The sequence below is a fragment of the Protopterus annectens genome, chromosome 2.part1, assembly GCF_019279795.1.
Source record: "Protopterus annectens isolate FY-2018-M chromosome 2.part1, PAN1.0, whole genome shotgun sequence".
NCBI lineage: Eukaryota > Metazoa > Chordata > Ceratodontiformes > Protopteridae > Protopterus > Protopterus annectens.
Window position 1 is genome coordinate 306,402,950 of NC_056729.1, and position 26,651 is coordinate 306,429,600.

Below are 26,651 nucleotides of genomic sequence, written 5' to 3' on the forward strand. Positions count from 1 at the left end.
GTTTTTGTCATTATTGGTGCATGCATTTTGTTGCACTGTTTACTGGAAAAATGCTCAAAACAATACATTTAAAACGTCCTCTAATAACTGTACTGTATTATACAAGGGATATAATTTAATACAACCAGGAAGGTGTATCAAAGAACACATGTATGTTTCCTGTACAAGGGGCTATGATTTGAAAACAGCCCAAAGTTCATCTTTATCTGCCACTGGCTAGCTGTATTTTTTTGAATGTGGGTTTCAATGCTGTTTCAATGTATGTGAGTTTCAAGGGCAGAGAAGTTTTAATGTAAAAAAAAATGACATTAGTTTTAGCACTTAAATTTGCTTATTCATACTCAGCACTTGTTCAGAACTTGTAAGCACTAAATAAGCTACTAATTACTATAGCACTCAATCTTCCTCATTACCTAAAGGAAAACAGTTTTTGTACTTACTTTTCTCACTGGCGTTGAGAAAAACAGCTCTTGTACTCACTTTCCCGACTTATCTAGAGGAAAATAGTTTTTATTCAGGCATGTCCAAGGGTCAGCTCCCAGTCTTCTCCCCTGTCTATCTGATGAATCTGGGCATCTTGAGGCAATGTAGAAATTGCCTCATGTACACAGACAACCCTCTCCTCCTACCGCCCAACACTACAACCTGTGAGAGATGCACTTATCTAGCCAAACTGGAGGTAAAGCTCTCACCAACCAAGACTGAACCTGACAGTCATGAGAAGGTAAACATTTGCACCACACCACACTCATCACATAGTCTCACTATGTCTACACCACCAAAATCCACACATAGAAACTCAAAAACATTCACGGAGGCTCTCAATAATAATCTGCCTAAGCATCAGAGACTTCCAAAGCAGAAACACAAGCAACCTCCATCCCCCAACACAACCCAAATGATACATAGCCCACAGATTCAGTGTGCCACTCAAACACAGCCAATAAGGCAAAACAACATACCCAACACACTAGTCATAGATGACTCTATAGTTAGGTACACTGATGTCCCACTCACCAGGCTAAACAAGGAGAAGGTTACTGTCAGCTGCCTGTCGAGTGACAGGATCCGCCACATAACCCATGCACTCAGGTCACTCCACAACAAGTACAAATATGACTCTGTCATTGTCCATGTTGGTGTGAATGACCTGAGACGTACCTCCCTGGACTACATGAAAAGAGACATGGAAGAGCTCTCCGATCTTGTAGCCCAGGCAGGTATGAGCCTATCCCTGAGTATCATTCTGCCATCGCCCAGAATGATACCCCAGTACAAGGACAAAATGATTGATTTCAACAATTGGCTAAGCTTCTGGTGTCATTCAAAGGGGATCCATATACTGCTTGGGATGACATGGTCGACAGACCATAATGCTTTGCCACAGATGGCCTGCACTTGTCGCCCCTAGGATTCAGGATACTGGCTAAGGCTCTTGCTGCCCCTATAGTGCCTTTTTTAGGCAGGGTTCAAGTAACAAATTCACCACCATAACAGGAACAGGTAAGCAAAAACTGAGGGTAATGCTACTCAATGCTAGAAGTCTAAATTTCAAAATGCACTCACTCGAGGCACTCCTTAAAATGGAGAACATCGATATCTGTGCAGTGACTGAGACTTGGTTCAAGGCTCCAGAGAGCACCCCTGCACTACCAGGCTATAATTCATACCACACTTTTCGGCCATTTAACCTGGACCGAAACACCAAAGGTGGGGGTGTGTCCATATTCATTAAGGATATCCACACCTCCAGGCTAATTGCTCAGCATAATGCATCCGAGGTTATCCAAGTGCAACTAACTCTTGGCAAAACTGCAATCCAAATTGTATCTTGCTACAGATCCCCCACCATGCCCCAGGATTCCCACTCCTCTTTCCTTGATATACTGGAAAATATTAGGGATCAACCAAACACCCTAATAATGGGTGACTTCAACTACCCCACCATTAACTGGGAAAACTACTCATGTACTAACTCCTTAGTGCAACGCTTTCTAGAATTCATAAACTCCAATGCCCTAGATCAACTTTTCCACACCCCCACCAGGGGCAACAATATCCTAGACCTAGTCATTACCAACATGAGTGACCGGTGTTCTACACCTGAAGTCAACTCCTTGTTGGTCCGATCCAACCATAATCTAATCACCGTTGAAATCCACATCCCACCCCCACCCCCCATTAAGGAAACCACAGTAAGAAATTTCTTCAAAGCCAACTTCATGCTTCTTAAGACAGAAGTAGTGAACTTCATGACACCCACGCAGATGGACTATACAGTTACAACTGCTGAATCCTACACAAATGCACTCTATAAGCACCTACATGAGTGCATGGATCGTGCTATCCCAAACAGAACCAAGATGCTATCTTCCAAAAAAAGGAAGCCAATCTGGTGGTCCCCTGCCATAAACAAACTGTACAACAGAAGGAAGAAACTGTTGCAAAAGAGAGTAAAATCCCATGAGTGGAGGAGCTCCCTGGTCAGCCTCAGTAAGAAGCTGAGATCCCTTATAAAATCCTCCAAAGCTAGCTACGAAAATAAAATTGCCACTAATTCCAAGGACAACCACAAAGCATTCTATAGCTATGTCAAGAATCTCAATGGTAACACCCAGATCTGCTCTGAGTTACAGCACAAAGGCATGAAAATTACAGAACCAACTGATATTGCCAACATCCTGGCAGATGGGTTCAGTGCTAACTTTACCCCCCCATCACCCCCTAAAGGGCCCATATCTATACAGGAAGAATGCAGAGTCCCTGTAATCACAACTATGTAGGTGAAAGATGCACTCTCTAAAGCCAAAAACACAGCATCCATGGGACTGGACAACATCCCAGGCTGCGTTTTACATGAACTTCAGAATGAACTGGCACCCCACTTAAGCACCATGTTCAGTAATAGCCTCGCATCAGGCTTTGTGCCCACTGAAAGGCGCACAGCAACAGTTATCCCACTCCACAAAGGGGGAGCCACCACTGATCCCGGGAACTATAGTCCTATTAGCCTGATGAGCCTGGTCTGCAAAGCCATGGAATGTATCATCATGGAACTCATGAACAAAGACATTGGTAACCTCCAAAATCTGGATCCCACCCAGTTCGGTTTTCTGAAAGGCAGATCATGCCTCCTGAACCTGATTGACTTCTTTGAGGCAGTCACCAAAGCCATAGATGAGGGTAAAGTAGTTTACACAGCCTATCTTGACCTCGCCAAGGCTTTCAACACCATCCCCCATTCTGGAATTATAGCTAAACTCAATAAACTAGGCATAAATCCCTATGTCACAAGATGGGTTGCCAACTGGCTCACTGACAGAACCCACACTGTAAAAGTTGCAGACTCCAAATCTGACCTCAAACCAGTGACAAGTAGAGTACCACAGGGTTCGGTCCTGGGACCGCTCCTGTTTGTTATCTACTTCTCTGAAGTACAGGCTAACACAGAAGGCCTCTGGTTAACGAAGTTCACAGATGACTGCGAACTAGGAGCCTTAGTCAAGTCCCCAAATGATGTGAACATCCTACAGAAGGGCCTCTCTGAGACAGATGCCTGGTGTCAGAGCCATGGCCTCAAGCTCAATGCTAAAAAGTGCAGTGTCATCCCCTTTGGTAAAAACTCTGTACCCATCAACTACCACATAGGCAGCAATCTACTTAACACCGAATGCATGATAAGAGACCTTGGGACCCAGGTGGACAGTAGTCTCTCCTTTGATATTCACATCGCCACAGTAGTCAGGAAGTCCTTTTATGTGGCACACCCCATCATGAAAGGGTTCTCGTCCAGGAAAAAAGAGGTCATTGTTACCCTCTACTCATCACTCATTAGACCCATTATAGAGTACAACGCCCCTTTTGGAATGTACCTCACAAGACATCTTGCAGCAGCTGGAAAGGCCACAGAAGTACCTCACAAAGAGGATTACTGGACTCAAACAAATGCCCTACACTGACCGCCTCAAAAAACTCCAGCTTTACTCCATAGCATATCGCCTACTCAGAGGTGATCTCTGCCTAACATATAAAGCTATGTCAAACCCAGAGCTGTTGGACATGCTACACCTAAAGAAATCCCAATCCTTCCGAGCTACACACTCTAGGGACCTAAACCTTGTCACCACAATAAACAGGACATGCTGGAGAGATAGATTCCTATCCCAGAGACTTCCCATACTCTGGAACAGGCTACCCATCTATGTCAAGCAAAGTTCTTCATTAGCACTCTTCAAGAAAAATCTTGATGAGTGGATGGGAAATCGGAAATACACCACAGGGATCAATTCTGTGTCTCTGCTCGTCAGTGGCACAGGAAAATAACTTTCTTGGGTGGTGTAAGCCAGGGAACCTTGTTGGCTAGGCTTGCATAGGCCCTTGGGGCGATAGCCTAGTACCTACCTATGAACCTATGAACCAGTAGGATTCAGTTCCACAGTAAAATTTTTTACACTGACTTGACTTAGCGCTTTGGCCACAACAGCCTTCAAAGAGTACAAAATTACAAAAAACACATTCCAATATTTATACATCATCAACATTCATTTAATTAATTAATCAATCAATTAAACAAATACTTTAAAATTTAAAGCAAACCTCCAATTTACTTCTGTATTCAGACCTCTTGGTGTTAATGTGTCAAACTTCAATATAAATACAGTTTATTTATATAATAAAAACATTTTTAATTAATCTTTCATCCCCCTTCCTGATAAACACTTCTTCCAAAATTGTAGCTTGTAATAAATTAGCATCATTATCATGTTTTTCCACAAAACGAGATGCTATAGGACTTTCCAGTCTCTGTTTCTTAATGTCTCTAATGTGTTGAGGCGCTAAGTCAAGTCAGTGTAATAAATTTTACTGTGGAACTGAATCCTACTGTTGTTTTTTGGAGTAGTTTGCTGGTTTTGCTGTTGGTTGTAAGTTTTAATGCCAAGTCCATTTTCACTGTGAGACTGCATTGCTTTGTTTAGCAGATGTCTATTAGTGTTTGTGCTGTAAAATGTGAAATAAAACTTTTAAATTAAATCCAAATCATAGTAGAAGTAAAGCAGTATGCACATTACAGTGCTTATGGTAAATAGGGTGAAATAGCCAAGTAATGGGACATTGTAATAGCTGCAGGGGGGAGTCCCCATTCATCCATGATTTTGTGAGGGGGGAAGGGTGGCAAACTCAGACAGCCCCAGCTGAACTATACATCTTAACTGTCCAGATTTTTACAGAATTAATAGATTTTTGATTCTTATTTTTAGTTTGGTCCTCATAAAATTTGTGGTTTTCTGGCAAATCATTTAGGAATGAAGTCACTAAATAATGACAGACATTGAATTTCAGACTTCATACTCGTCAAAAAAATGCATGCTAAAGCAAGACCTGTTATTCTGTCAACTAAGTTTATACAAAATAAATGAAACGCACCAACAAACAGTAAAATCCACTGCGAACACCAAAGTATAAAATAATTCACGTAAAAACAGATCCGTAGCGGATAGCTAAGGTGCCAAAAAAAACAGCTTTCACTCAATCGCAAAAGACAGTGTTATGTCAATACATAACTCAGCAGCAGTCAATTATAATCTCAAAAATACGATAAAATTCACAGTGTAGACTTCCATATAGTCCAAGGTTTTAATTTCAGTTAGCGCTTTCACCCACAGGCTTCATCAGACATTATACAAAAGCAAACTCAGACAGCCCCAGCTGAACTATACATCTTAACTGTCCAGATTTTTAGAGAATTAATAGATTTTTGATTCTTATTTTTAGTTTGGTCCTCATAAAATTTGTGTTTTTCTGACAAATCATTTAGGAATGAAGTCACTAAATAATGACAGACATTGAGTTTCAGACTTCATACTTGTCAAGAAAATGCATGCTAAAGCAAGACCTGTTATTCTGTCAACTAAGTTTATACAAAAGCAATTTTTAGTACTGTTTATATGCTCCCCCAATATATTTGGCCTTGTCTAGATTTCCTGCATTAAGAGGTTGAAAGGTACGCGCAAATAAATCGCTTTATAGAATTAGATATATCCAAACTCTCAACTGTCCCCAATTTTGGCTCAAAATGTTGTTCTCCCCTTAATAATCCCTCTGCAAAATGGCAAATTTGGAAGAAAACCTGGAGAGTTTACAATTAATAAATAATTGTAATGATCAGAGTTATTGATTACTTTTAATTTCAGAAATGCATGTAGATTTTCTTATTTTGTCAGCTGCTCAAGTTAAAAGTACTACTATTAAAGAAAGTGTCCCTTCTTTGACAGGTTCCCAGCTGTATTGCTTGACTACTTTATATTTTTGCATCACATTTTTGGTCCGTTGTTTCATAAAATTGTGTTTTTTCTGGCAAATTAGTGGAAAGTCATTAAAGATTGAAGTTAGAAAATAATGACAAACATTTGAGTTTCAGATTTCATACCCTTCAGAAAATTCATACTAATGCAATACCTAATATTCTATTATCTTTCTAAGTTTATAAGAGCAACATTTAAAAATTGCCCTTATTTTGGGCCTTTGTCCCACTTCTGTTTATGGCTTTGCTCAGATTTCTTGCTCTGAGGCTGAGAGGTATGACAAATGTGTCAGGGCCATCACTGTCAGCCAGAGACATTTCAAATTGCGACATACTTGTTGCACCCCACTCCTCCATGTAGTGAGTCTGGATGTGTCCAAGCAAGGCAAGGAGCAGTTATGCAGTTTAAGTGTGCTGAACATCCCCCCATCCAAGGTAGACACAAATACTACAGGGCTTTTCATCTGTCCTTGATTTTGCAGAATGTTCTGGTTTTCTGCCATATTTTTATACTGTTGAGTTATGCTTCTTCTTATTCAGAAATTGCATGTTGTTCCAGTGCCTATTGCTCTGTGTTTAAGTAGCAATGCTTTAATGACCATCAGATAAGCTTGTCTGAGACTGTAAGATGCAAGTAAGCTTTAATAAGCATTCTGTTAAAGAATTACCAACATTGAAAGCCATTTTGTTGTTACCACGCAGAGAATATTTACCTAACTAGATAGCGTATAAGCCTTAGGTATTGAATTGCATATGACAGTATTTGTAATAAAGGACAGGATTACAGTATTTTCAGAAGCTCATTAAATTTGTTGGAGACTTGTAGCCATCTTTGCAGACTTTACCTGTAAACTAAACAGAATGCCAGTCTATCATGTGTGGTCCATAACCAGTGCAGTAATCCTTTAAGCAATTTATCTTGAGCTTGTTTCTTGTTTGCTGTTCATTTTTTTTTACTTTGATCATGCATTCCCCATGAAACAAGTAGAAAGTTGTTGTCAGACTCAGGCAGGAGGTCTTTTTTGGATAAGAAACATTTTTACAAGTCGGGGTATCACAGAGATTGCTACTTTCAGCATACTACTTGGTACTTTTATAAAGCTGGATATAAATTATAACTAGAAATGCAGTGCAAGGAGAAGTGGTTTGAGTTGAGTGCTGCTTGTTTTTTATATACTTGATTTTGACTGGTGTTCCAGTAATGTATTTAAAAATTAATTTATTTTTTCATGCCTCACAACCTTTTTGTTTCCATCTAGATATTAAGTAAGCTGTCATGTAGGTAATGCATTAAAATATTTTTTTTTCTTCTACACTTCATTTTGTCTTGATTGGACTCTCATAATGATGGTTTGGCACTGAGGGCAACATGTTTAGTTAAAGTCCCAGTTTTTGTGGTTTTGAGCATAGCTGCACCCCTTTCTAGTTGGCCACACCCCTTCCTGCTGGCCCCACCCATTTAGCTGTCTCCTGAAGCTCTCCTTTGATTTGAAGTCACCAGCTGCCACTGGCCCTGAGGGACACCTGTAGTAACTGGTTGAAAGGATGAGTAGGTTTGTGCCATTTAACAGCTTGTCTTTCAGATACATAACTAAAAAAACATGACAAGGAGTATTGTGAAAGTCCTATTGAGGAGAGTTGAACAAGCAGTTGCTGGTGTGAGAGAGGATTAAATGCCTTTGATAAGTCTAAGAACATGGTGGACACAAGCAGGCCATTGTTTCTATGTGAGTTTATTATATTGGTAAAATGAAGTAAAGCAGTAGTGGTGCTGTGCTGGAGCTAAATCCATGTTGTGTTATTGTGAACACTCCATTTGAGGTTAGGTATTGCATCAACTGCATATGGATGTATTTCTCTAATATTTTGGAGAGGGGAGAGAGAATCGCTATTGGTCTGTGGTTATTAAACTCTGTAGAGTGCTGCCTTTGTGCAGTGGTATGATGTAGGATTTTTTCCACAGTGATGGGACGTATCTTTCTGCTATGGACCTATTAATTAGTATGGACACAGAGAAGGCTGTGACCTCTGTAGCCATTTTAGGTAGGCTGATGGTAGTTGGTAGATGGTAATTAGCAAGTTTTGAGGTGTGGAATCATACTAAAGAAACTAATGGACAGATTTTTTTTTTAATAAAAACATAAGACAATATGATCTACTATCTTTAACTTTGACCTTTGCTCCATAGTCTGGTTGCTCCCTTTGTGGCTTCACTTTGAATGATACAATGTCTTTTTATAATTCATGCTTTAGCAATACTTTAAATAAAATGTTTCTCTCAAGGAAAAGAGCTGTCAGACATTTAACCTGCTATGCTAATTAGCCAATTATTCATGATAAGAATTCTTACCTACTGATCCCTCTTTTATATTCTCTTTTTATCTTAACACAATTACTTAAATACCTAAACATGAGAAATACAATAGGTGTTTCTCCCTTTTTAGTTCCCAATGTAGTTTATTGATTATATTCTTTTTTCACCCTCAGTACGTATTCTGTGTTAACCTCTCTTATACTGCTGTTATATGTAAATAAACTTATCTAACTCTGCTTCATCAACCTAGAAATGAAATATCTGTTAGATGAGTGAAACAATGTGCTTTGTAATGTAATTAGTGTATTGTCTTACTCTGATTGTAATAACTGCTGTTCTTTTGCAACAATTATGCATTGCATTCCTGTATTTTTTACAGTCTTATAAGGTGGACCTTTTCTCCCTGGGCCTCCACTGAAAATGGGCAGCTTATCCGGTCAGACTTTCCTGGTAAAGAAATGTAAAATAAATAAAAATAAATAAATAAAGATATCACAAGGATAAAAAGAATGCTCTGCAGCCATGATCACTTATAGTTAGTGTACTTCTTAGCTAAAACAGAGACTGACCACAGCAAATTAAGGGAGCATGGCCTAGTAAAGAATGCTTTCCATCTAGGAAAAAAGACAATTTCCTTGATCAGATCCATCAATATGTCCACAATCCTTAATGAATTAATCTGAAATATATTGACTAACATCTTCATCCATTTGACTGGAAATGTTAGCCCCCCCCCCCCTCCCTTTCCTCATCTGGATGACAGAAAGACAATTAATTTTGTTTCTCATTTGGATGAGAACTAAAAAAGTAAACAGGCTGAAAGCCACAACTGAGAAAAACTTATTATTAGTAGAACTCTGCTGCATACTGGGCAATTCCCAGACTGTTTAAGTAAACAAGCTTAGCTGTTCTACCCTGCCAGAACACCACACTGTGCTGTTGAAAGGATGCTTTCCATAATCAAAAAAAACAAAACAAAAAAAAACTAATGAGGTGCAGGATTCTAGTGTATTATGGGTGCATGGCTGTCTCCCTCTAGAAACCTGTGGCAAAGATCTACCTGCTTCCTCATTCCAGGGCTACTGGTCTTTGCTGCTGAAACGCTACAAAGATATAATTAACAAACACAAATTAAGTATGCATATTGTATATGCTAGGAATTTGTTTGTGAGTGCAAGTTCTCCCAGTCAGTACAGGTGGTTGCTTGTGACGCAGTGGCCTTACATTATGTAAGCTTATCTCTGTATGTGTTTGTTGCTTATCCCAGCTGCTAGTTCCTTACAGTTAATAAACACTACTCACCTGCAGTTATGTTTCAGTATTTATAGCCAGTATGCTCACTAGTACATTTTCCTATCTTGTTTTACAACCTCTGCCTAACTGGCTGGCCCCTCATAAATCCATTTCATCATATAAATGGACCTTTGTTTTGTATAATTATTGTCACCCTTTAAATATCTTATTAAAAGGCATGGTTTTTTCTCCATAATGCTGACCAAGATTTATGGGAGTGTGCATCTGGACAGTGGCTTCTTATTGCAAGGATGACTGACAAACTGTTTTTTTCCTGCCCCCCCTCTATCTCCACCAACCCACGGGGTTTGTGCTTTTAAATTAATCAAACGTCTTTTACTAAAATGTCATATTTCCCCATTTAAATCATATAACTCACCAATCTAAAGAGAGATCTTGTGCACTTCAACACCAAACTACCATTGGTGACCATATAAAATGATGATCATCTATTAATTATGCTCTATTTACAAATGTAATTCACCATAATTCATTTACAGTCCAAACCATACTCCTTAAGTCTTACACATAACTTTTATTTCATATAACACAAGTGATGCAGGAGGATAAAGCCCTGAGAATGATGCAGACAACCTGAGTTTGATTACCTCTGAAGACACTTGATAGAGCAGCCCATGATAATGGGCATTCCCATTGTGGGGGGAGGAAGTGGGTCTTGGGTAGCCTATGTAGCTGTTCTTAACACAATTGCTGCCTGATGAGATGGATGAATGCCATAAGGATAGAGACCAGTGCAGGGATGATGTGGGCATGCCCATACAAGCAGGTAATGATATCACCTCTGAGTTGTGTATTGTGGAGTATGTGCAAAGAGATAAAGTGGCAAAGATAGTCCCTACAGGGATAGAGGTGCTCACATCACTACCCAATAGGAGGAATTAAGCCATTCAGAAATGCAACTTTAATTTATAGGATGACAGCGAGAGCTCCAAACATCATGATGTCTTCCTGGATGATGACCTCTCAACATAGATCTCAACCTAATGGATCTGACAAGAACTCTTTACCCACAGGGAATGAACAAGCTTGATTCTGATGTAAATGTCTTGAAGGTCAGTAGGCTAAAGGGGGGTAATCACATAGAAAAAAAAACTCCAACATCACTATCACCATAATATGCATATAAAAATGCTTTCATTCGTTAAAGTATGCACAAAGTGAAGAAAATGTATTGGGTAAGGGAAGTTTAAAAGATTGTAATCATTTTTATTTTTTTTCTTTCCTGCAAATCTGGAAATGTACATTCTAATAAATGTTTTTAGTATTGATTGTAATACTCTAATAAATGTTTTTAGTATTGATTGTAATACTCTGATAAATGTTTTTAGCATTGATTGTAATTTTTTTTGGTAAAACATTTGGATGTACTGGATTGTTGGTGAATGGAATGTTTACTATATGGTTTTGATATAACATTTCAATTAAAAATAAATGAAAAAAAATGCTTTTGTTCTGTCTGATAATACCTTTAACAACATTGTCTTCCACTCTACACAATGCTATACACCTTGAAGAATGTAATTCTGAGTCTCTTACTACTCATCTCTTTTCTGCAAACTCAAGACAGTCCAATTAAAACTCGACTGCATCAAAGCCCTATTAGACCCTCACCACTGCATCATACCAAACTGTACAATTCAGTCTTACTTTTATGTTGCACACCCCTCACAATCAGTTGTACCCAAACAATCACATCCAGTCATCTCCATTACACCAGCTTCTTCCTAATTCAACCCAAAAAGCAGCATCTGCTCCTTGTGACCCCATATTTCTATGGTTAACTGTACACCTCACTGCACTTATAAATATTCAAGCTATTAGCTGATATCTGAAAAGTTACCCTGACCCATATCAGTTCCATTACAGTAGCCTCCCACTAACCCTCTTAAAATGAGAACCCCATAAAACTCTCTTTTTAATGCAGGAAGCATAAAAAACAAACTAGAACAACTCGATTAATTCCTCGCAACCCAAAACCCAGGAATGATAAGAAAAGTAGAGTGTTGGATTAAGAAAGTCCCCCCCAACACCTCAACCACTACTTCCCTAGCTGTAGATATACTTCCAGTACTTGATCTGATAAAAGAAATGGAGGAAGACTCACTTTCTTTTTAAAAACAATCTGAAAGTAATCCTTTCTGCATGAAATGCATCCAGCAATAACGCAGACCCAAACTGTCTGACAATCAAAGTTAATGTCAATAACTCTTATACTGCTCTTCTTGCCATCACCTACTTCCTCCCGATAACTATGAAAAATTCAAGCAACTGTAAGAACAAATTATTTTGCAAACAAAACCTTCAGAGAAAATTATAATTATTCTAGAAGACTTTAATGCTAATCTTCTTAGCCCTATCTAAATTAGTTTTCAAACTATCTAACTGACCTGGGCCTCCCCGAGCTTGTATGTTCTGTGTCTTTTTATCTTGTGTAATGCTACTGTTAGAGAAAGGGTTTTTAGTAATGTGTCGGGATAGAGTTAAGGCCAGGGGTAGAATTAGGGTTAATACACATGAAGAAAGTGTTGCAGGGAGCAAAGCTGTGGCTATGTGAAGGACAACAAATAGGTCATAATGAAAGTCCTAGAAGCAGAGTTTAGGAGGATAAAACTAATACGTTTGAAACTCATTCATATAGAGTGACCGTTAGTAGAGCCACCTTCTCTGTTCGGCACAGTGGAATTTACTGTGTTTTGTAAAGAAGATATAACTTTGCCCATTTTGCTTTTTTTGCACAATGGACAGTGTCATGGCTGTATGGCTACTTTGATAAAGTCTAATCCACTTTTTTAGGACTGCTATTGCCTCTCATATGTTGCTTAGTTTTCATAAAGACTGCTTTCTATGAATAATGCTAGTAATATATGCATTCACAAATATCTCTGCTGTTATGTCTATAGGGGTTCTAGTTTTTCCTTGTCAAAGTAGAGATTTAATCATTTTGTGTAATTCTTTTTTGATATTTGATATGTGAAGTGTGTACCTTTTTAATAGCTTGCATCTTTTTGTAAACTATCAATCGAGTTCTAGAACTTGATTTGATCTGTTTTTTACTTGATTGACTCTTTTCTTCAGTCTCTTGAATCTCTACAGGAATGTCTTTTAATTCTTCAATTGTCATTTAACATCTGAGATAACAATTTTTTTACCATTTCAGTGTGTTTTGTAAAGTGGGCCGAATTTACTTTGGCAGTGCTTGGATGTCACCAAAGAACATTGCTAGTGATTATCTTTTCAGACAGGGTAATTTGTTGTTATTCTTGGAGATCAAATTACTGCTGGCCTAGTAGCAAAGCTTATGGAACTGTGGGCATTTACTCTCCTTTTTGCCAGAGTGCTGTGAACTGTACATCTGCGCTCTTGCTGGATTTAGATTTGACCTGCTTTTATTTGATTTCACTCCATTCAATAACCAGGAAAGTCTGGTTTAGTTTCTCAAATTATTCTTCAATAATTTTGACATTTTTTTCCCTTTTGTTTCTGATCTCATCTCATATTGCTAACTGGGCAAAGCTTAGTTTGTTAGTATTTGCAGCCATCTTGGAACATGCTAATGACTATCTTGTGAGATAGGTTAATTTTCTGATGTTCTGGGAGCTCACATTACTGCTCTCTTGGAGATAAGTTATATTCTAAATGGCTGTTTCAGTTTCAGTTTTTTGCAAATATATGTTGTGCTGGTTTGCATTCTACAGCACTTCACACAACTCTACTGCACATAACACAGCACAGTAGCTGGTTAGCACTGCTGGTGTTTGAACATTGGCCCTTATACATGTGTAATGTTTCAGGGTAGTTGTATTTCTGAAAGCTGTTCACGGTTGCTTGAGGCTACTTTCAAATGCTAATTGAACATTTCTTTGCTATAATATTGCAGTCTGAGCATGTTTCTACTGTGCTGCTATTGGTTGTGTGATGTGCCCTGCAACATTACTGCATTTCTACCATTTGAGCATAGACACCTCTGGGAGAGATGCAAATATCTATAGATTCTGGAAGCATTCCTCATATCTAATAAGATGGACCGTGAACATCACAGACTACCACCTACATCTCATTAAAGCTGCACTAAACTGATTTATGCTGAGACCTCAAAATAGTCACTAGTGGAACATCCTAGTATTAAGAAGACCAGGTCTCAATAGATATCTCCAAACACTTCATCTTCATGGTTACACATAGTAAAGGGTCATCAGGAGATAAACTGAAAACCATGCAATAATTCAGATTCCACAACTAAAAACAGTATGTGCTAGGAATTCATGACTCTGTTGAGTGGCACTCTGACTCCATACTCATAAAACTTGACAAAGGGTTACAGATCCATGACATCACAAAGGTTCTAAAGTCCTTTTTATCAGAAAAGTATGATTACAGCCTAGTGGTAGTCCATGCAGGTGTGAATGACTTAACTGTACAAACTTGAGAGGCATGCAGAGAGCATGTTGCATTTCACCATGCATCTATCCAAGGAAGGCTTTTGCTGCATAGAATCTGCCCACTGCCCAGAATGAAACTTACCTTCAAATAACAGGCGATTGGTTTCAACAGCAATTGACTTAGTTGCTGCTGTCATTTTAGGGGGTCCAGTATGTGCTGACGTAGGAAGAGATGCTTGACAGTCTAAGTTACTTTACCAAGAATGGCCTGCACCTCTTACTGCATGGCTTCTGCATATTGATTAAAATCTTTGCTGCCCCCAAAATGCCATTTCTAGACAGAGTCCAGTCAATGGACATCCTGATGGAGCAGACATCAATGTAGGCATTTCCAGCCCTAAATCAGAACATATCAAAATTGCTTTTCTCAAAACCAGACATCTTAACAACAAAACTGACTGATTTTAAGGCTCTCTTGCAGCTTGAGCAGATAAATGTTTGTACTACTGCATCTTAGCTGCTATGTAAAGATTCTGCGCTCTCCCTCCATATCTGGGTTTTGCACCTAGCCATGCATTCAGGCCTGTTTGAACTACAGTGACATTTCCATACTTGACAAGGGTTACATCACCTCTAGTCAGATTCCCAAAAATGCATAAACTGAATTCCCTGAACTCCGACTTATCCTGAAAAAGACAAGCTATCAACTTATAGAAGATTACCAAATGTACTTGAGGAAATACCAACTAACAAAAATGCCTTTATACTGTGATAGGAGCAATTAATACTTCTAGACTTTGGTATATCTGGAGATTCGTAGACTTAATAAATAAAACAATTCCTGAAACAGATAGTTACCAATCTAAGAAAAAAAAATAATGGCTATTAAATGCTTGGCCTGGTCTTAATACAGTCACCAGATGCACTACACCTCTGCTTTCTCTGTCCCTGGTTAAATATGACCATAAACCTATAACATTCTATTTCAAAATCTGTAAAACTCCTGTAGTCAATAATTCTGAATTCATGAATTTCAAATGGACAAACATCTACAGTTTCTATGATGAGCTATCCAAATTCACTAGTAACACCACCACACCTAATACCAAATACAGCTTCTATTTATAGAAAGGGTCTATTTCCCCACATAGATAATGCCTAGACCAGACTATCTCTACTATAGCCAAATATAATGGGAAGTTTTTGAACAAATCACAAAGGCGGTCCATCAAAAAATGTCTTAATCATGCAACAGATCTAAAATTCCTCATATTAAAGATTGCATTAAAAATATCAGTGAGAAACTTAAAGCTACTTTGAAGACCATTATGGTAAGTCATGAACTTAAATTAGTTTCTGAAGCCAAGAATAAGTTTGTTTTTAGTTATATCAGTAAACTAAGAATTAACACTCATCAAAGTTCTGAACTTAACCTGCCATCAGACGCATCAGGTACAGTAAATATACTAGCAGCCAAATTTAGTGCAAACTTTAGCCCTGAAACAATTGTCTTCATTCTACAAATTTCTGAATCTATTACACCTCCTTGTATCATAAAGGCACACATACTGAAGGTGCTCTCTAATAACCAAAATGCTACTTTTGATGTTATGAGGTAGTGCCATCTGTGCCAGGGAGAGTAGGGTAGTACATGTATACATATGCCGGCATAGCTAGCTGGAGTTTTGTAAAGAATTTTATGTTATTTGACTATCACACTGATTTGTACAGATGTTTGAGTTAAAAATATATTTGTAAAGTTACTTGTGTTAAAAATGCATCAACAGTAGGTCCTGCTGGACACAAAGACTATATGCATTACTGTTGTAACTAATTAAATGTGTATGTTTTATCAGAGAACCCTGGAAGGGTGGAAAGTTTGAAATTGTGTTATAGCTTTCAGATGCAATGGATCTTAGCAAAGCTCTGTGTGTGTATTGTACCAGAGTCAGGTGATCAGAGGTAATGTCATCCTCTAAATGGCATCTGGTTTCTTTGGAACCCTCGCAGCAGCACTTTGGAAGCTTACAGGAAAGATTTCTGACAGGGTATATATCTCACTCATTCACACAGACAAACACAGACATCATCTGGCTTTTGCTCTGGTAAGACACTCAGCACACATCAGCTTGTCTTGCTTTAGTAAGTAGTCAGGGATCAGTAATTCTTTAGTTAGTCAGGGACATTTAGTGAGAACAGTTTAGTATTGTTTTCTGCATCTGTGAGAAATTATCCAACTGTATTATTTCCTCTATCTCTGTGGATGAAACCCTGTTGTTTATTGTATTCAGTATTCTCCTGTTTTCTGTTTTATTATTTATCATCAAATATTTTAATACCTTTCATTGTGGCTGGTCCTTTAGAGAGTACTTTTAATGCCTTGAGAGTACTTTTGTTTATTTTAGTGACACTGTGGCCACTCCTGAATGCCTTTCTGCTTTGATCACGCCCTACCATTTGTATAAGTATTACTTTTGCACAGTATAATTGGGTACCCTTTGTAAGAGAGCCTTAGGGTAGCTGACTGGTGTCAGTGTGATTACCTCAGAGTCTGGGCAGAAAGGGCCACAGCTAGTAAATCTGCACCAACTTTTCCCAGGTGTGTATGCGTGTGTGAAACTCAAATATCCAAGTGTGGGTGTCAGCTACTGGGAACAGAGAGAGAAAGAGAGTCCAGCCCCAGGCCTGGGGCATGCTCCTTGTGTGCTGTTAAGGGAAATTGTGCTTGGCGCAGGGAGCTGCATCTAAAAGTACTGTGTGAATCCATCTTTGCTCTTAGTGACTGTCCCTCACCAGAGTCAGTGGTGAGGATTGAGTCTCCTTAATTGTTGGCCAGGAGTAGGGACCCATCACACTACTTGCATGGGCCTGTTGATTTATCTGTATACCTCATAAACGGTGTCAAACACGTCATTGTGGAGACCATCCTTAAATTGTTTAACCTGACAGGATTTGTCTCAGAAATATACAAACCGCAGTGATGTTACTCCTTCCACAGACCTGAGAAACTGTATATCCATTAGCCTTACTAGACTAATTTGCAAACTATAGAACATATCAAATTTGATTTCATAACCTACGATACATAAATCTTATCAGGATAGACCCACATCAATTTGACTTTGGCAAATGGAGATCCAGCTTACTCACTTTAGTTCAGTTCTTTGAGAAAGTCATATAAGCTATAGAGAGCCATCATTCCGTTCATGGCTTGTTTGGATTTGGCCCACAACAGTCATCACTATAGCCCATGTTGGCATTATCAATAAGTTAAGTACCTTAAAAGTAGATCCATATGTGGTGAAGTAGATAGCCAACTGCCTGGAAGATAGACCAGTCATAGTTAAGGTGGCAGACACCTCCCTGGAAAGTATGAAGGCAACTAGTGGTGGGTGGTTTTACTCAGGGCTCAGTACTGGGACTGTTCTTTTTGGCATCTGCTTCTCTGCTGTCCAGAATGAGAAGGAGGAATTTTGGTTAACTATGTTTGCTGATGACTGCAAACTGGGCAATATTTTCAACTCTCCCTCTGATACTCATTCACTGCAACATGAGCTAATCCTTGAAAAGCAGTGGATTATGGAAAATGTATAAATTAAATGTGATTAAGTGTAGCATTGTCACATTTGGTAAACAACACTTATCCCCAATGTACAGTAAAGGTAATGCACTCTCCAAAATATAATATAGTTAGGGATCTTGGACTGTGGGTTGAAAATTCCTTCTCCTTTGACCACCATTTAGCAACAGTAGTCCAAAAGTGTTTCTCTGTAACACAACTAATATCATAAGGCCATAACTAATATCCAGGTCAAAAGAAGTTGTCATTTCTCTGTATGCAGTTATTATTATACTAATTACTAAGTACAATGTTCCCTTCCAGCTGTACCCTTCTGCACATACTAAGCAACTAGAAAGGCCACAGAAGTTCTTAACCAAAAATTCTTTTGCCCTAAAGCACTATCAGGAGAGGCTTGAAGTGCTAACTCTTTGTTTGGCGTCTTACAGAGTATTGTTAGGTGATATATACCTTGTGTTCTGCACCATTACCGACACCATTCTCCTACATCTTCTGCATCTTCACACGTCACATACCTCCATTAATATCACAGCTAGGGACTTAAACCTTTACCAGTGCATAAATAAAATGCACTGGTCAGATAAATTCAGTGTCTAGTCAACCTATAGAACAGACTTCCCCTGCAAGTTAAACAAAATGACACCAATAATCCTATAACTTAAACCTAATTAATTGAGTGGATGAGCATCCATATATTTACCCCAGAATTACCTATTTTGCCCTTCTTGAGAGTCAGGAAGGCATAAATGGTTTTGTGACTCAATTGCCTTGCATTTCTTATGAGCTTATGACCCATTGAGCATTTTTTTGAGGTTGTTACCTTCTGATATGTTTTTAATGATGCATTAACAATTCTTGCTAAAGTAATATTAACTGACTGGCAGCTAACTGCATATATTTAAGCCTATGAATGGCTAATATGTTTTATCTTTTACTCATAAATTTGATTCAGTTGGCCTATCTTTGCCTGCTGTGTGACTATGGAAATGGTATCAGTATGAAAACAGGAACTTGTAATACTGGCCAACTAATAAATACAATAACATTTAAAAAAATAAATAAGCTTGAGTAATACATTTGAAAAATTGTTCCTCTGATTTCTCCTGAGTAAATCAGGCCAAAATGGATGTATTCACTTTAAGGTAAATTGCTGGACTTGCTCTATCATATCTTTAGCTGTACTCTGTACCTACAGACATGTACCAGTTCCACACAGCATCATGGAATACATCAACACTTTTAACTTCTCTAGAAATAAGATTAAAAAAAATGCATTTGTAGTAAAATGTCTCTTTTGCACTGAAATATTGTTCATCTGGTATTACCTAGTTTCTGAACTTTTTCATAGGGGGAAATATTTCAGTGACAGAGGTCCTACCTTTACTTTGTAACTTTGAAATTACCTTTTAGGTAATTCAAAAATCCTAACAGGGGAATGGAAATCAAACCAGAAGTAGATAAAAACCAGGCAGAAACTGAATGTGCCAAAAAACAAAAGAAAGAATATAAGGTGAAGGACCAGATGAGAAGGCAAGAAATGTGGAAAAAAAACATAAATATAGTTGCAAGTATAGAAAACTTCTGGAAAAACCTCATGCTGATCAGGAATGAATGCAGTAATGGTTAAGGAGAGGTGAATTCAAACCCAGAGATGAAAGGTTAATATTGGCAGCCCAAGATAGTGGGCTACGTACACTCTGGTTTACAAAGTCCATTGAACATGTGGGAGAAACAAACAAATGTAGGTTTTGTAAAACTGAATTGGAAACAGTCACACACCTTGTTGCTGGTTGTGACACTAATGACAGAAGAACTGTATACTGAAAGGCATAATAATGTGGCAAAACAGTTGCACTGGGGATTCTGCAAACATTATGGCATTGAAGTGGCTGAAAAACACTGGAAACATGAGCCACAAAGTATCATAGAAAATGATGAAGTTTATATGACATGGGATCAACAATTATCAACAGTTCAAAAGATAGATGCTAGAAAACCAGATATAGTGGTCCAAAAAAAGAAGACAAAAGTAGCATTGATCATTGAAATCACTACACGCAGTGACTTCAGTGTCTTGCGTACAGAGAGACACAAAGTCATAAAATATCAGGATCTGCAGGCAGAAACAAGAGCAATGTGGAAGAAAGATACCCAGACAGTTTCAATAGTAGTAGGTGCAACGGTTCTTATAAAAAAGAATCTACAATTGTATTTAGATATGTTACCAATCCATGTAACCCTGTACGAATTCCAGAAGGAGTCATTACTGGGCACATTGCGGGTGCTGCAAGGAGCACTTTTGGCTGACATCAAAGATTGAAACAATTCTAATTTCATGAACTTTAATCGTACTTTGACTTAGAATGGGGTCCATTCCCACCATAATATTAGAAACCCAATAGATTCAAAGGAAAAAAAAAAGAGAAGAAACATGTACTTCTGAAGGGTGGAATACAAAATGCATATTGCTGATTGCTGACATTAAAGATACACTAAATCATAATAAAGATAGGTATAGTAACTTGGCAGTCATATTACAAGCTTAAAAATGAAATGCATTAGAATATATAGTCTGACACTATACCAGTCATATACACGGGACTGAAAATGGTCAGTGTTGTGATATAGTCAAAGATTTGTAGGTTACATTCAAAATCAATGCAAAAAAATGAAAGGATTAGGATAGATGAAGGGCTGAGCTATATATACAAGTAACCCACCTGGAAAGCATACACCAGCATCCCATGGAAACATGGCAGAAAGCATGGTGTGAAAAGGTCAGTCAGATAGTTCAGGAGGATGATGAGAAAGATGTTAATACAATGAAGCATATAGGAGTATTTGCCATACTGGTTCCTTACTCTTTATAAAGTCATGATGGAATGGTATCACTCAGCTCAGTGTCAATATAAAAGGTGTCTGAGACAGCAGTAAATATAATGCTGTCATACATCTGAAGAGCTGGGCTATACCCATGAAATATGGGAATGTGCATTGTACAGGTCTAAATTCTGATTGCCTGCCTGACTTGTATTCCTGAATACTTAACTCTGTGTGATATTCTCCTCTTCTTTATTTAGCAAAAATGGGTCAGGAGAAACTAGTATAAGTAAAAAAAGGCAAGAGCCACTCCATGGATGTTTTCTAATAAACCACTTTCATGAGCCAGAACAATCAAATGATTACAGTTTCAGGGAGACACCAGGTTTTACTTGGACACTTCCCTAGCTATCTTCTCTACATGAAAAAAAAAATCACATGTTCATCACATAATTAGTGCGTATAATCAGGTTGCCAATCATAACCAGCTTATTATGTTTTCAAGACATGGATGCCAAGAAATTTGAGAATGAAGCTTGAGAAGTGACTCTCAACATCCCTGTTGAGAACACATAGTAATGGTTCATACTTGTAGACCCAGTCATAATTCTTTGTATTGTATGGAGTTTTATCTGATCCATGTACTACTAGTTACATCAAAAAATCGCTAAGTGTTTTGCTGGGTTTCAAAGCTATAAAGCACTTGGCAAGAGCTATCAGAAAGATAGTGTGAAGATTAGTAGAGAAGGAGTGACAGCTGCTAGCTTAGCCAAATATAATTTGATACATAATTCTATCATTTGTAAATATAAATGTAAAATACAGGCGTCTTTCTTAAATGAAAGAAAACACTGTAAAATGTGAACTTCAAGAGTATAGCAACATTGCCATCAAATGTAAGGAAAACTAAGCCAAGCATTTCAAATGTTCTTTGAAATTAAAATTATGTCTTGTAAGTTAGAGCTCGGAGTCATTTGGTCTGGGCTATCACATTCTTTCTATTGTTTTAACTTAAGGAATAATTACTAGAATGCACATGTGAAATGTCTTTTATTGTTGTAGTTTCCTGAGCAGGTGTTCGCTTGCTAAATAATGTAGCCTGTTGGCCTGGTAACTCCAGACTAAGTGTCAAAATGATGTAATGTGTATACTGGGAAAACCTAAGTGTCAAAATGATATAATCTGGGAGGGCCCAGCAGAAATGTTTGAGTGATTTTAAAAACTATTGTTTCGAGAGAGACTGAAAACATTTTGATCTTGATACCCAACTCTCAGCACTGCCTTATACTCTCTTTATGTAAGTAGTATCTTAGAAGTATGTTTTCTTGTAGAAATAACTAGGACTATAAATATTAGACTTAAGTGCATTTCTGTTATATCAGAACTTTCCTACTGTATTGTTTTAAGTTTCTGTGTGATCTCTGAACTCTTGGATAGCACTGTAGTGTAGTAGTATTGTCTTGTGTTTTTAATTATTTATTATTAAATATTTTAAAAACCTTTTATCTGTGGCTGGTTTGTGTAGAGTTAAGTTAAGCTCTAGAGTACATTGCATATTTATAGAGTTTATTGTACAAGGCCACTCTAATAAGCCTTAGACTGATTAGTCACACTTACCAAATGGATAATAATATTGCACAGTAATAATTGGACACCCTTTTAAGGACCTTTGAGTAGCTGATAAGTATTAGCTGGTTGTGGCAGTAATTACTACTGTATAGTCTGGGTAAAGGGGCACAGCTGGAGAATCTGTGTCAGCCTTTCCCAGGAGTGTCTGTGAAGTTGTATAAATACTTATTTCAAAGTGTGTGTGTGTCAGCTACCTGGGCAGGGACACAAAGCGCTGGTGGGACAGAGGGGGTACTGGAGGTTAGCTTGCCAGCTAGGTTGAGATCTGGACCATATAGCTGTGCCAGTTGGGAGTCTTATTGGGGACCTGGGGAGCAAGGGAGCAATCAGCCCCAGACTGACTGTGATCTCTGTGGGTACTTAAGGGAAATTGTACTTTACTGTGTGTATTTTTTATCCTTTCCTCTTATAGGAGATGCCCTCCCTAGTGTTAGTGGTAAGGATTGAGGCTCCTTGATTGCTGGGCCAGGACATGGCTGCCACATTGTAGTGGCAGTGGTTGGGATAAGATATCCTCACTTGTGGTTTGCAGTGATGGGATCCACTTCACATACTAATTGGCTTGTAGTGGTGTGGGTAGAGTGAATACTGTAGTTTATGTACAGTGATCTCTGAAGGTGTTTTGTACTCTAAAACAGCCACGCAGTGAATACTCAGCATTCGGATCACAATTGTTTTATTTCTTTTGTTAGCTTAGTTAGTCAGGGTGAGCAGGCAGCATGTCAGCAGAGGAATATGGAAAGCTGACAAGGAGCCAGCTGCTGGAGCTGTGCCAGGCTAGAGGATTGGTGCATGGAAACCTGACTAAGGCAGACCTGATTGCAGCCTTGGTTACAGCTGCATCAGAAAACAGCATCCAGGAGGACAATCAGACTGGCAGTGGAGATACAATATCCTCGGAGAATGGACAGCTCAGCCTTTCTGCAGTGGACTTAAAAATCCAGTCGGAGCTAAAGAGACTTGAGTTTGAGGTCAGGCATTTAGAGATAGAAGCCGAAGAAAAGGAGCGTCAGAGGAAACATGAGAGGGAAATGCTGACTATTTGCCAGAGTCATGGAGGTAACGGGGAAGGGACTAACTGGACCCCAAAAGCACAACAGGTCAGTAAATTTCTTCCACAATTTAAAGAGGGGGATAATTTTAATAGTTTCATTCATATGTTTGAGGGGTATGCAAACAGTATAGTGTTGACCAAAGGCTCTGGGTACGGTTCCTGACCCCCTTACTCCATGGGAAAGCTGTAACTTATATATCACAAATGCCTAACTCTGTCTGTTTTGATTATACTGCTGTAAAGTATGTATTTTAGGATGTTTTAAGCTAACACCTGAAATGTATAGGAAAAGGTTTCATGAGCATAGACGCAAGGCAGATGAAAGTGTGTGTAAATATGTTGCTGAACTGACCACTTATTTTCATAGCTGGGTGAGTGTATGTCAGGTCACCACTTTTGAAGGGCTGGCAGACCTTTTGGTGAGGGAGCAAGCCCTTAGCACTTTGCCTGAGGGCATGAGGATCTGGTTAGCTGATAGACAATGTGCTACGTCAGAGGAGTTGGGGAAGAAGGGAAACCTATACCTGGCCAGCAGGCATCCCTGCAAAGGAAGGGGACCCCCAGTACTGCTCATGGGTCTAAAGGAACCCATGGTGGGCAGCACAGACTGCCCCAACAGAATCTGCCTGTAGCAGGGGAAGCCGCTAGTCCAGGTACACGTCCAGGATCTAGGGTTAAATGTTTTGAATGTAATCAGTGGGGCCATGTGGCATACAGATGTCCATGGAGGCAAGGTGGGGAACCAAAAGTGTGGGAGCCAGTAAGTGCAAAAGACAAAATGCCAAAAGTAGGTTGTCTTGAGATAACAGGGGTACTAAACTACCATCCTGCAGATGTCCTGAGAGGGAAGGACTTGGATGACGCAGTACCATGTACTTATGCAGTTACATGCAGAGAGGCTAGGAGACAAGCATGTGTGTCTGGTAGCCTGGGGGAGACCAAGACAGACTGCATACTTGCAGCCAGAACTGGTGAGGTGGTTACTTCAGGAAGGGAGCTGCTTTGTAGCAGTGAGACTGAATGTGAGCCACAGCTGCTTGTAGGTACTGATGTTTCCTTGGACAGAGTGATTACAATGGTAAAGGTGAGTAGTAGTACCCAGGATGACAGTGAGGCACCACTGTCAGAGGATGCCAGACTTCCTGTGGAAGGGGAGCTAGGAAAGATTATAAGGAGAGAGTTGAGACAGGCTCAGCTCTCAGACCCTACATTGCAAGGCCTGAGGCAGGTAGCTAGGGAGGCACCTGATTCTCAAGGGAAAGTGGAATCTGTATACTGGGACAAAGGGTTACTATACAGAGAGTGGACCCCTGAGGGAGGGTTAGAAGGTGAGAGAGTACAGCAATTGGTAGTGCCTATAGCCTACCATCTGATGCTTCTAGCCATAGCCCATGATATTCCCTTTGCAGGTCATGTGGGCATAAAATGTACAAAGAGATGTATTATGCAGAACTTTTATTGGCCTGGAATTTCCAGAGATGCAACAGGGTACTGCAGGACCTGTGAGCAGTATCAAAAGGTAGAAAAGGCAGGAGACAAGGTGAGAGCTCCTTTGATGCCTTTGCCTGTGATTGAGGAGCCATTTCAGTGGGTAGCTATGGGTATTGTGTATTGTGGGTCCTCTGTGTACCCCAAGTTCCACAGGGAAAAAGTATATCCTAGTGGTAGTGGAGTATGCTACACAGTTACCTGAGGCAGTGGCTTTGTCCTCCATTGAGGCAGAGAAGGTGGCAAAAGCTTTGTTAGAGATTTTCAGCAGGGTAGGTTTCCCAAAAGAAATACTGACTGACTGAGGTGTCAAATTCATGTCAGACCTGCTGGCTTGTCTGTGGAAGTCCTGTGGGGTGAAGCACATGAAGACCACCCCCTACCATCCCCAGACTAATGGTCTGGTTGAGAGGTTGAACTCTACAATCAAGTCCATGCTACGGGAATTTGCAGATCAGTTTAAGATTGAGTGGGACAAATATTTGCCTCATCTGTTGTTTTCTTACAAAGAGGTTCCCCAGGAATCCACAGGTTTTTCACCCTTTGAGTTTCTGTATGGGCATAGGGTGAGGGGACCTCTAGATTTAATTTGAGATGAATGGGAAGGTGAGTGTGAGTCTCACAAGGAGTCTGCTGTGGCATATATCCTAAACCTCAGGACAAGGCTCAGGGAACTCATGGGCTTGGCCCAGGAGAACCTGGCAGAAGCCCAACAACAGAAGAAGGTGTGGTATGACAGGAATGCTCGAGCTAGAGAGTATGCTGTGGGGCAGCAGGTAATGGGTCTCATTCCTGTCAGACACAACAAACTGCAAGCAGCTTGGGAGGGTCCCTACAAGGTGGTAAGAAAGGTAAGTGATGTTAACTACATGGTGGAATTGCTAGGCAGAAAGCCAGGGCACAAATTGTACCATGTTAACATGATGTAACCTTACCATGATAGGGAGGCCCTTGTGCTGACCATTTGCAGTGGATTTCAGGAGGAGTCTGAGGGACATATGGGGATTGATCTCCTCAGTGAGGCTCAGGCTGACACCTCGATGGAAGGCGTAGCAATGTCCCAGCAGCTATTTCTACCCAGGTTTGAAAAATCCGGGCAGTGTTGCAGGAATTTGGGGATGTGTTCACTGGGAAACCAGGGTGTATCCACCTTGTGCAGCACCAGGTGGATACAGGACCCCAAAGGCCTATTAGGCAGACCCCTTATAGGGTACCTGAGAGTGTCAGACAGACTCTGAGGGAAGAGATACAGGAGATGTTAGAACTAGGGGTGATTCAAGAGTCAAACAGTCTGTGGGCCTCATCAGTGTTGCTGGTGCCAAAGAGGGATGGCAGTACCAGGTTTTGTGTGGACTACAGGAAATTAAATAGTCACACAGAGTCAGATGCTTACTCCATGCCTAGGACAGATGAAGCCCTAGAGCAGATGGGTGGGGCTAAGTATCTTACAACCATTGATCTTACCAAGGGTTGCAGGCAGGTGCCTTTGACTCCCAGTGCTAGAGAGAAGTCAGTCTTTTGACTCATTTTGGCTTGTATGAGTTCACAAAGATGCCCCTTGGTATGAATCATGCCCCAGCGACTTTCCAGAGGCTGGTAGATCATATCTTAGTAGGAGCTGGAGGGTTTGCCCTTGCTTACCTAGATGAGATTGCCATCTACAGCAATTCCTGGCCAGAGCACCTTCAGCATGTTAGGGAGGTGCTGGACAGACTACAGAGGGCAGGGTTGACCATTAAGTCAAACAAATGTCAGGTGGGTATGGCAGAGGT